General features: G+C 40.6%; 1 long non-coding RNA gene across 1 annotated transcript in view; it reads right to left on the minus strand.

Moving 5' to 3' along the window:
• LOC105609125 (uncharacterized) overlaps positions 1-12,671 on the minus strand; it is a 109,856-nt gene that overhangs the window by 71,146 nt on the left and 26,039 nt on the right. Inside the window, exon 3 of the long non-coding RNA XR_009601011.1 lies at positions 4,451-4,527. This is a non-coding gene — a long non-coding RNA (uncharacterized LOC105609125). The remainder of the gene's footprint in view (positions 1-4,450; positions 4,528-12,671) is intronic.

Raw genomic sequence — 12,671 nt, forward strand, 5'->3', positions numbered from 1 at the left:
TTCCCATCTATTTCCCATGAAGTGATGAGACCAGATGCCATGATCTTAGTTTTCTAAACGTTGAGCTTTAAGCCAAGTTTTTCACTCTCCTCTTTCACTTTCATCAAGAGGCTTTTAGTTCCTCTTCACTTTCTGCCATAAGGGTGGTGTCATCTGCATATCTGACATTAGTCAAGTTATTTAACCTCTGGGAGCCTCAATCCCTTCTTTTGTACATTGAGGGTATGACGATCTCATGAGACCACTGTGAGGATTAAATGAGGATGTAGCGGCACATGGTAAGTACTCAGTTAAACAGTAACTGTCATCTTCATCTTCATCACCCCTATCTCTTATCTGAGGGTCTCCTCCCAACCCCCTCCACTCCTCCACCCTACCATCCTACCCCCATCTAGGCTGTCTCCACATTACCTTTCACAAACACACATACGTAGAAGAAAAATGGAGGACATTTTAAGGAAATTTTTGCTTCCATATTAATATAAGCAAAAGAATAAAAGTGAATTAATTTTAAAAACTGAAATTTCACTACACCCTCCCACTCCTCACCTCCCACCCCTCATGTCCTACCCAACCCCCCAAAGAAAAACCATTTGCAAATTCTGACCAGATGTGTCATTAGGAAACATATTACTCTCCAGATAGCAGTGAAATCATCTCCCACCACACCTACAAGAAACAGACTGGACTCTAACTCCATCAAGCCACTCAATATTCCCCAAACAGCAGCAACTTTCTGAAGATGATAAAAGCCAGGGTGCTGGGGTTCAGCTCCCAACTCTCCCACTCACTAGCATGTATCTGTGGGGAAGTAGCATAACCTTGGTCTGCCTCAATTTTCTCTTGATTAAAACAGGGGAAAAATCTACCCTAAAACGTATATGTGAGAATTCAATGAGATAATCCAAGAAAGATAGTTGGCAGGGGTCTGCACAGGATAAACTTTCAAGTACTAGGCACTCATTATCATTAGTGTTCATTTGTTCTTTTCCTTTGCCTGAGCTAGTTCCACAGGATCCCATCGCCACCACTCCCTCCCCACTTCCTGTGTGTCTAGTCATCTGCAAGACACCTCCTCCGTGAAGCCCTTTTGGATTGATGCTTCTGAATTCCCTTTGTGGCAGGTATATATCTTTTCTCTAGAGCCCTTTCTGCTCTAGCCTATCTGCATTTTTTTTTTCCTGGAGGCTTTCTTAACTGAGCATCTTGAAGAAGGCAAGTTTCCTGCCCATTACAAGCAAGAAAGAAGAAAGAAAGAAGATGGGGGTGTGGGGAGGGAAGGTGGGAAGTACCACCGATGTTGGAAATGTAAACTCTTCAAATTTTAATGGCTTACCTTAACCAAAACGTACAGTGTTAAAAAGCAGAGTGAAGTAAGTTAGAAAGAGAAAAACAAATACCATATATTAACACACATATATGGAATCTAGAAAAATGGTACAGATAAACCTATTTGCAAAGCAGAAATAGAGACACAGACAGAGAAAAAAAAATGTATGGACACCAAGGAGGACAACAGGAAGATGGGATAAATTGGGAGATTGGGATCAACATATATACACTATTGATACTGATGCATAAAATGGATAACTAATAACTAACTAATGATGACCTACTGTATAGCTCAGGGAACTCTACTCAGTGCTCTGTGGTGATCTAAGTGGGAAGGAAATCTAAAAAAGATGGGATATATGTACACAGATAACTGATTCACTTTGCTATCCAGCAGAAACCAAAATAAAATTGTAAAGCAACTGTACTCAAATAAAAATTAAAAAGAAAAAAAAGGCATTACATTAACCCATAGATTCTCAGTACTATCCTCCCCCAAAATATCTTTAAATATTTAAGAACCTGCGTTTACATCATATCACACCTGCCTCCAACTCTACCCCTCAGTCCAGGATCCATTTGAGGAACAGCGCCATTTTGGTCACGCTCTTGTCTAATATTCTCCTTTTTAAGGTTTTTTGCTTGTTTGTTTGTTTGTTTGTTTTTTAAGAAACTGTTATGAATTTGCCTGTTGCATCTATTCTTCTTTATCCAAAAATCCTGGTCCATCATCGAGCTGATTTACCTTGAAAGAATGTGCTGTGCTGGGGGAAGAACAACAGAAACCAAGGCCATGACAGCTCTAAATGTACAGACCTGCACATACATAACACAGATTCTGGCCCAGAGACCAAGACACTCTATTTGTCATTATATATGTTCTTTCTAGGCTTCCCTGATGGCTCAGCGGTAAAGAATCCTAATGCAATGCAGGAAATTTGGGTTTGGTCCCTGGGTCGGGAAGATCCCGTGGAGAAGGGAATGGTAACCCACTCCAGTGTTCTTGCCTGGGAAATCCCACAGACAGAGGAGCCTGGCAGGCTACAGTCAATGGGGTTGCAAAAGGGTTGGACATGACTTAGCAACTAAACAACAACAAAATTTTCTTTCCAGGAATTAAACGTCTTATGGTAATGAGAAAGAGATAGTTTTTCCATACCACCGTCTTCTCCTCCCAGTATCTCACCAAATTCATACCTTCCATGTATCTATTAAAGACTGGGGCTATGATTTATACAAACAGCTCAAAGCAAATGAGGAAAATTGAACATGAACATCTGCATTTTACACAAAAAGAAATACATCTCATATCCTCTTTAGTTTGTCATGACTCCAAAGAGAGAGAGAGCAGGAAAGTCTAGATTTTGTTCTTTTCAATCTGGAATGCAAATGACAGACACCAGCCTTCCCATTTCACAAAGAGTGCCTTGGAGAGAAATGGTGATGTGCCAGGGCTGGGGGAAGAGCTGTTTTTAAAGAACCAAAGCAAAGTTGCAGAAACTGGAACGCCCAAATGTTTGCAGTGTCTCAACTGGCCAAGAAACTGGCATGAAAGTCCACAGCCAGAGCTTATAGGTACCTGAGTGGCCTGGAAGTACAGATCTCTCTGGGCTGAATATTGTGAACTGCAGGTGCAAATTACCGATGGGAGGTTCAGCTGTGGGAACATGCCACGTATGTAACAAAACTCAATTGAAGGGAGCCGAGTTTAAGATCATAACCAAACTTGAATACAGGAGGCAGCAAATTCCCTAGGATTTAGTTATAAAAGGAGAATTGCCATATTTTTCCTTATGAGTTAATTTCAACACTAAATAGGTAAAAGTAGCACCATACTTACTTTTCACTGAGTACATTTCATTAACAGAGTCAGCCCTATAGAGACAAAATTCTCCTGCACGTCATTTAGTTCTCCAAGCATTGTATCAGAATCAGCCCTATCTTCATCAAAATAAAAACAGATTAACTTTGTTAAAGAATGCTTATTGAAACTTGTATATTTAAGGTCCAAGTAGAAATGAAGCAGCCAGAAATATCCTAACACTAAAACAACACGATTCTAACTTAGATCACAATTTTGACTATTTTAATCTCCAAATTGGTTTATTCTAGTGGAATGGATTGGGGAAGATGAGGAAGGAATGTATACTTTTTTAAGCCTTTACAAGATGCTAGGCACTGTTGAGACTCCTTACAAATATCTCTGATCGTCACACCTCTCTGATCCTTGAAATAGGTATCATTATTCCTGTCTTACACAGAAGGCACTAAATCTCAGAGACACTAAGTAACTTACCCAAGATCAGCCAGCAAATGGCAGAGACAAAATTCAAACTTTTATATTTAGGATATTTCCTTGCCACATTTAATAAGATCCCTTACATATCAGTAAGTATTGCAGAGAATCTGATGCTAACTTTGGTATTAATGAAACTTTGTTAAAGTGAAGTGGTTTTGGATTAGATTTTACTACTCATTAGAAAATAATTTCTGGGGAGAGTTTATGTCATATTTTTTTAATGTGTCAAAATTTGAACTTTGGATTTCTACTTCAATTTGTAATCCTTTAAAAATATTATCTGCTCTAATTTAAAAGTATTTTCATGTTTTCCTTTTTAATTTTTTATGATCTAGTTCTGAAGCTATAAGTCAAAAAAGAAATTCTAATTTAGCATGTGCTCTGCACTTCCAATTTTTTTAGCTATTACTAGTAGCTCCTATATACACAAACATGAGAAATTGCTAACGTAAAATTTCAGTTTTGAAATAAAGAAAAAAAAAGCTAAATCACATCAAAGAAAAATAAGTACTGGAAGATACTTTCTAGAAAAAAATATTAATATATAATTATTTTAGGAGAAGCTACAAATCTGTTTAACCACCCCAACCCCCCCCCCCAAATTAAATAACCTAATCAGATCACTTAGAGAAATAAGTGCTTTTTGCTACCCTACCCTAAGCTCATATTGCTATTTAACCTGCCTTTAAACAAACAAGAATTTTTTAACATTTTCTATCCTTTAAGCAAATGTTCCTTGCTTGGCTAAATGACAATGTTCCAGAAATGCCTACCACAGAAGCATAAAAAACCCTTGGCAACATTCCAGGAGAAATTTACCCTGCATAATGTGTTCCAGCAAACGCTCAATAGCTTTTCTGGTGAACCTGCTGGTTCTGTGTGCACTTGAACAGGATCTGAAAAGAACAAAAGAAAAAACTGATAGACATTTTCCTTTTTGTTAGTCTGGTGAAGTAGCCCTTAGCTTGAATGAACAAACTTTCCAAACTTGGAAAAGTGAATGCATGTATGGCTAACCTAAACCTGGCTCTGGGCTCTGATGTCAATTTTGCTTTACTCTTTGATTCCCTGAAATTCAAGTATAATTATATTGTTTGTCTTTTTGTCCCATAAAATGTGCATTAGTATTTGGGTCTCCTTGGAGTGTAGTATTTGTTTAGATGAATGTATTCTTTCAAATGATTAGTAGTGCTGTCATAATGAGAATGCTTTAGATTAGACATCCACTCTCCATAGAATATTAAAAAGAGGGAGACCAGAGGGACAAACCTCTTCAAAAGGGTTTAGAAGTGTGCTCACAATTGGCTAAGGCTATCACATTCTCCAGATATTTATGAGAATTTCACCAAGTGAAAAGACTGGAAGATGAAATCCATTTTATAAAGTGAAATAGATGCAAGTTTTAATATTTTATGCCCCTTTGCAACTTTTTCTTAGGATAAACATTTCCTACTTAAAAAATAAAACGATTGGACATTTTACAGCCTATGAAACTGTAACAAGCCCCATTTGGCCCCAATTCTCCTTGGACATGGGGGGATGCAAAGTTGGGCTGAGTTGCCCAGAATCTGTTCTAAAAGCCTATTTGACCTTAAATGCCCTGAATGGAGGAAGTGTTGTGGGAGAAGGATTCAGTAGTGATAGGAAAGGTAAATTTTCTCCATGTGATGTTCTACAACACACACATAAAGCAGAAACTCAACCCTTTTGCAGGCAAGACCTCCCTCTAGATGCAAATGCCAGGTAGAAGGGAGAACTTAAGCCTGGGGAGGGACTGAAGGCCCTGCAGTTTGCCTTCAGAGGCCTCCCACTGTCAGTCCATCAGCCTGCTCCACACAGGGCCTTTCTCTGGCTCCCTGGGGCCACTTGGAGGAGCACAGCAGGGGGACAGTTGGGACTTAAAATATAGACTTCTGATGGTATCATGAGAGATACCCTGCCAGGGTTGAAGAGACATCATCACACAACTTTAACGGCTAAACATAGTTTAAATGTATGGTGTGCTTGTAACATTCTTCTGGCATTTCTTCACTTATTACTTTGCTGGAACCCTCCAAAAAAAAAAAAAAAAAAAAAGGAAAAGACCTAGAGAGGCCCTGGCTACCAGGAAGTCATGTGGTGTATTAGGAGAAGGCAAGATCTTTATAAAACCCTCAACTGCTTCCTGCAGAAGAAAGCTGGGCCTCCAGACCCCCAGTCAACAGGGGAAATCACCAAAGGCAAAAGCAGCACGAAACAGATGAGACTAAAGCGAGCTTTGACAGTCAGCCTTCTCCAACCTCACAAAGGAACCGTGATTCTGAGTGAAGGTGTTTCCTTCCAGCTCTTTAAAAAGAAATACACACACGCACACACAAAGAATAAATGATGTTATTTTATGTGTTTTTCTTCATACATGGTATAATGCTATGCTGGTGTTTGCATGAACAGTCGTGTCCACCTCTTTGCGACCCCATGGACTGTAGTCCACCAGGCTCCTCTGTTCATGGGATTTCCCAGGCAAGAAGACTGGAGTGGGTTGCCATTTCTTTCTCCAAGGAATCTTCCTCAACCAGGGATCAAACCAGAGACTCCCACGTCTCCTGCACTCCAGCTGCATTCTTTACTACTGCACCAGCTGGGAAACCCATAATGCCATACACATCCTAAACGAATTGCTTAATTTTTCACTTAAATTCATTTAACAATATTTTGAAACTTATCCATGTGGCCTCATATAGATTTATTTCAATACTTCTGGCTACTGAATAGTATTCCATCTTTTGAAACCATCAGTTTTATTTACCCATTTCCCTGCTGAAGTACATCAATTTTTGTGTGTTGCTGACCTGATGCATTCTTCCAGCCCACTTAAGCTTTCCCTTCTCAGAAGTCTGACTTTACTTTGTTCTCCTTAATTGTTCCATGTTTGTGAGATCTGTCTCCCAGACTAGAAAGTAAACATCTAAAGAGCAACTTCTACAGCCAGCCTCTAAGAGAATCATTTTATCTGTGTAACAATTTGGTGAATGATGAATTTGGGGCTTTTGACTCTATCAGAAAGCTTCGACAGGAGCTCTGGACTCACAGAGGCTCAACAAATTCTATCTAGTTATTTATTTCCTCTTGTTTCTTAAAAGCTGCTGCTGCTAAGTCACTTCAGTCATGTCCGACTCTGTGTGACCCCATAGACAGCAGCCCACCAGGCTCCTCCGTCCATGGGATTTTCCAGGCGGGAGTACTGGAGTAGGGTGCCATTGCCTTCTCCTGTTTCTTAAAAGAGAAGTTCTGTATTTTCAAAGCAGGTTCAACTAAAATTCACTTCCTTTTCTAATCTAGATTTGTGGGGGTCAACATCTCCTTAAGATGTTCCAAATCCTAATCCTGGTGATACAATGAAGGTTGTGCCTTTTAAAGATGAGTATGTGTGTGTGTGCGTGTGTTTGAGAGAGGGGGAGAGAGAGATGGAGACAGAAACACAGAAAGAGAGAGAAAAAGACAGGGAGAGAAGAGAGGGAGGGGGAGAGGAGGGGAGGAGGAAGAGAGAAGGTTCCCAAACCCTCTTTGAGGAGTGGCCCTGTCAGCCCTGCTGGCCTGGAGGCAAAGCCAGGCACAAAGGACTAATTCTCTTTGTAAACGGAAATCTGGATAACAAGCACTATTCCTTCTTTTTCTTTAAAAATCTTATTACCCTGCCACTTTTACTTTACCCTTTGAGGTTGCTGGTATCCAAATCATTTTCTTTTCCAGGAAACTTTATTCTCTGAGTCTTTAGTCTTCCTAAAGAAATTTTTAAAAAGAATTTTTTTTTTTTCTTTGTTAATGCTCTTTCTAGGAACAAAGAAGAAAGCGCAAAGTCTCCACATCCACTCACCAGAAATCCTCCAAACCATTCAACCAGATCCCGGATCATGTCGTAAAGAGCTGCTCGGAAAATGTGCAAACTTTGCCAAAGAGACTCATCCGTTGCATTGTTTGTTAGAGGAAAGAAGAAAGTGTGGACTTATGAAAGCTATGGAAACAAACAAGTAATTGGGGACCTCTCTGTGTTTGTGTTAGATCATTTTTTCATCTTGTAAAATCATTTTAATTATTTCTTAGTCTAAGACACCTTCAGCAGCTTTGTTGGCTTTTTCAAGTCTGACCCCTCCCAGAACGCACACATGCTCATATCCAGGCAGTTCTGCAAAGAATCTCAAGGACTTCAAAAATCCGCTGGACTAGAGAAGCCCAGGTTAAGATCTAAAGTAAAGTGAAATTTTCAAGCATCCAGATGTCGGCAGAAATAGTAAGTGACAGGCACTACATGCATTGACAGTAGCTATAAAATAAAAAACAGTCTCCATCTGTGGGTTTTGGAGTATATTTGGGTTTTATCTTGAGCTGGTCTTTTCAGACATGCCCATATCCATTACCGATGGCAAGAGGAGCAACGTGTCACCAATGTGCCGCCATCTTCAATCACAAAGGTTGATTCTGTGTTTGGAAGATAACATACTAGACAAGGCACAAAACAACACTGATCACAAGGAAATGATCTCACTGAAAGTACCTACACCTGTAGCAAGTACTGGAATTAAGTGAATGAATGGTCTTGCCCATCAGTGCCCTTCACTTGCTTCTTATCACATCCTTGGCATTATCTCTTTCAGCAGCTACCCTACCCTCAAAATCATTCTTAGTACTCTTTCAACTTCAAAGACTTCTCCATATGCCATCTTCCTTAGACTGAACCTATTCCAAACCCTCAACTATTCCCCAAACCACATACTCATAAGATCACTGTCATTAGAGTAACTTCCACCATGTACAGAATGAATCCTATGTGTCGGCTATGCATGTAGCGCCAAAAATATGCTAACGTATGTATTCAGTCTGTACAACAACTCTGCTAGGTAGGTAGTCGTATTTTCATTTAAAGATGAGAAACATAAGCCTCAAAGAAAAGTGATATGCTAAAGGTTACAGAGCAAAAAAAACTGGCAAAACTGGGTTTATCCTTAATTCCATTTGACTGCAAACTCTGTTTCAGTCTTGTTGGCTGGTACCACCATCACGCTTTTCCAGAAAATTATTAAAATTACAGAATTCTCAGTGTAGATGTGTTCTCAGCCTGCTTTGGCTCAGAATATTTGAGCAGAAAAGGATGTTAGAGATGATCTTGTCTGACTCTCACACTTTACAAATAAGGAAACTGACAGTCAAGTAGGATGGGTTACTGGTCCAACCATGACCTTCCCTTTTTCAGTTCTTAAGGGGGTGGGAACCACATCCTTTGGGAAGTCATTTCATGCTCCTCCTAGCATAACTCTAAGTGCACCAAAAGCCTGTATGTGGACCTCTGATGTCCATTTCAAAAGGAGCAGAATATCAAGTCCAGAACACCTGAACGGCCAGAGCAAAGAAAGGCCAGACTCAGACGGCATCAACCTCAAAGGGAATAGAACAAGCCAAGGATGTTGCCTGGTCCTCGAAGCTAGCAAAGCAACGAAGACAAGACATGTAAAACCACAGCAAAGCCCTCCCCCCAAAACCAACACCTGTATCCCAAAGCCACTTTTACCAACAGCAGTGACATGCAACCCAATTAAGAAGATAATTTCAAAGTCCTTCTCTTTAAGTCTGAGTAGCTGGAATAAGGAGGGAGAAGACAAGTCAGTGCTTGAAAGCTTGCCTTTAGGTTTGTTATCAAGAATAACAAGTGATGCCATATTTCAAGTGTGTTTAAAAGTCCTGAATCATATAACTATTCTGCCTTGTGTTGTCCTTGAAAATGCAAAAATAGAAATGGAAGAAATTATCAAAGGGCAATAAAGCAGGGAAACAGAGATGAGGCAGGGGTGTGGGCTGCAATTCATTGTTACAGATGCTTTAAACACTTACTGTATGGCAGTAGTTGACAAGCCTGGTTAAGAACAGAGCAATAAACATGCTTTCAATCTCTCTCCTAAAGAGAGACATAATAATAGGGCAAGAGAATAAAGAGTCTAACTGTTTAATAGCCATCCTTATTTTCTAAAGAAGGCAGTTTTGGTGACCCTAAATGCTTTTAACATTCATTTTTTGTCCCTTTATTATATCATTAGGCTACATCAAAAACACAAAATGTGCTATTTAATAGATCACATGTAACAAGAGAGGACACATGGGGTGGGTCAATGATCAGGGCTTGCCTGATTAGCTTTAATTGATTCACTTATCTCCAAGCTTCCCTAGACTATTTTGTAAATAAGTATGATTCAATACCAGGTGTTACATAAATATTCAATGTAAATACACATACACACACATAAATGTGTTGAATATATTGTGACCATTTGTTATATCCAGGCACTAAGCCTGCTGACCAGCTAAATAAGTTCCCTAGGCTCTAAAAGTATAAATCCTGAGCCCTCCCAGGCACATGCAGTGTTTGCTCAATCCGTAAACACGTAATTATTGAACTTGCCTTCTAAAGTAACACCACACCCTGGATATGATGCAAAACCCAGCATTACAAGATAAGCTCTGTCTCAAGTTTCTGCTCGTTGTAGTGCCTGAAGTATTTGCTCATATACCCAGGGACCGAAGCAGAAGTAAACAGTCAGGCCAGTATTATAGGGACACCTGGGTTTCAAAATCGACTTTCTTCTATTGTGAAAGCAATGAATGAAGTTCAGCAGAACTCCTGTAAGAACGCCGACTCATCCCACACCACGTGGGTCACAGGACTTTGACCTTAGCTCAGGCCACCCTAAGAGGCCGAGGGCCATCCCCTTCCCTAGGGAATGTGACCCAAGCTCCCAGTCCCCTGCCGCCACACATCACCTCCTGCCTGTCTCCTATCTGCACCCTCTTGCACTGGGCGTTAACCAAGACTGTGCTCAGATCTCCAGCCAGGGCTCTGCACAGTACATTTAACCTGCCTGGACTCATGACTCTTTATACCTTTGAAACTCTACAAAATCACTTCTTAGGTATGATTTTTTTTTTTATATCCTTCCCTCCCCACCAAGATATGATATAGCTAGCTGAGCAATTAAGAGCCAGAACCTGGGAGCCCAACGCCTGGGGTTGAATCCTGATCCACCACAGACTAACTGCACCTCAGTCTCCCTACCTGTCCTTCTTAGGTGTATAAAGTGGCTCAGTCAGAAAGAATCCACCTGTAACCACAGGAGACTGCCTGCAATGCAGGAGATGTGGGTTCGATCCCTGGGTCGGGAAGATCCTCTGGAGAAGGAAATGGCAACCCAGTCCAGTATTCTTGCCTGGAGAATTCCATGGACAGAGGAGCCTGGCAGGCTAACAGTCCATGGGGTCTCAAAGAGTCAGACACGACTAAGCAACTAAACAACAGTCAAGATGAATAGGTAAGCAAAGAGCTTAGAATAGTGCCTGGTACGCAGTAAATGCTGCCACCCAAGCGCAAGCATAATAAATGTGATTAGAAATAGTAGCTCCTATTCACCTTGGTGTTCACGAGACAATGGGGACTGACAGGGCTGTATCTGGGCTGGCCCATCAAGGAAATGCCTGTAACGGCCAGCATTGCATTGCCAGTTGTCCCTGCAAACACTGCAGCTGGCCTGGTGTGACCAGCTGTTCACAACTTCACAAAGAAGCAAAATCCATGTCTGGATTTTAAGTTATTGGTTTACATTTTAAAAATTCATGTTTGAGCCAAAGAAATCACATTTAAAGGCAGATTTAGCCCTTAAGCCACTATTTTGTGACCTCTGACATTTGGGAATCTATAATGGGGGGGGGGTGTATGTATGTGTGCATATGTGTGCATTTTCATTTTTCTGTGTTTATCCTCTGTACTTCTTCCACAGTTAAATATCTGAGGGGAAGTAGAAAGCATGCAGAAAGCATTCAGTTAAGATTAGCTGACCAATGAAGGTTTATTGACAAACAGACACCAGAGGAACTTTGCTGAAAGAAAACAATGAGTAAGTTAGTGTCAATGCCCTCCGCATCTTCAGGTCAACAAGCCAAGCCCTGATGACACAAAGATGAACAAGATGCAGTCCCTGATCTTAAAGAATGTTATAGACTTGTGGGGCCACAGACATGTAGACAACTGTAATCGTTACAAAACATGCGAACATGTTTTATCTCAACATCAGGAGAACCTAAGGTAGTTGATAGAGCGTGTGACCTTATACTCAATGTGTAGAAGAGAAACAGGTTAAATGACTTGTCCGAGGTCACTCCAGCAGTTCATGGAGTTATAATAAGAACCCAGCTCTGCTGACTTCAAACCTAGGACTCTTTCTGCTGAATGCTAATATTCTAACATAAAACGCCTCTATTTCCCAGTGCCTCTACACTGGAGAAATTGGGCTCAGGAAGAGGGTCAATACCCAGTGAGTTAGATGGAGGCATTGATAGCATCATGGAAGGCAGGCTTTGAAAAGCACCTGTGAACAGTCAAATATTTTTCTTTTCATTAATTATAATTTTCCATCTACCAAAAAGAATTTGAGGCTACTTTCAACAAGGCATAATACCATATATGTTTTTCATGTTCAAGAAACAAAGTAATGAAGGAAAACAGAGATGAAACCCCTGTTTCAGAAAGTTGAGGGTAAGCACAAGTGGGCATAACTCCTAGCTCTGAGCTTCCTGAGAGACAAGATAAACTGGGAAGTGATAAGATTCTGGTTTATAAAAGGAAGCAGACCAATTTTAATTTTAGCATATATTATCACCATTTGTTCTCTGAATCCACACAACAAAAATCAGTATTCTTATGGAAAACATTGATTTGAAAATGCATTTTATATTTTAAAAAATGAATTTGTTATATTTGTAAAGTTTGTGGGTTGCCTGGAAAATCCCATGGACAGAGGAGCCTGGTAGGCTGCAGTCCATGGGGTCGCTAAGAGTTGGGCACGACTGAGCGACTTCACTTTCACTTTTCATTTTCATGCATTGGAGAAGGAAGTGGCAACCCACTCCAATGTTCTTGCCTGGAGAATCTCAGGAACGGGGAGCCTGGTGGGCTGCCATCTATGGGGTCGCACAGAGTCAGACACGACTGAAGCGACTTAGCAGCAGCAGTAGCAGTGGGTTG

This window comes from Ovis aries, chromosome 6, assembly GCF_016772045.2.
Source record: "Ovis aries strain OAR_USU_Benz2616 breed Rambouillet chromosome 6, ARS-UI_Ramb_v3.0, whole genome shotgun sequence".
In the NCBI taxonomy this organism is placed as follows: Eukaryota; Metazoa; Chordata; class Mammalia; order Artiodactyla; family Bovidae; genus Ovis; species Ovis aries.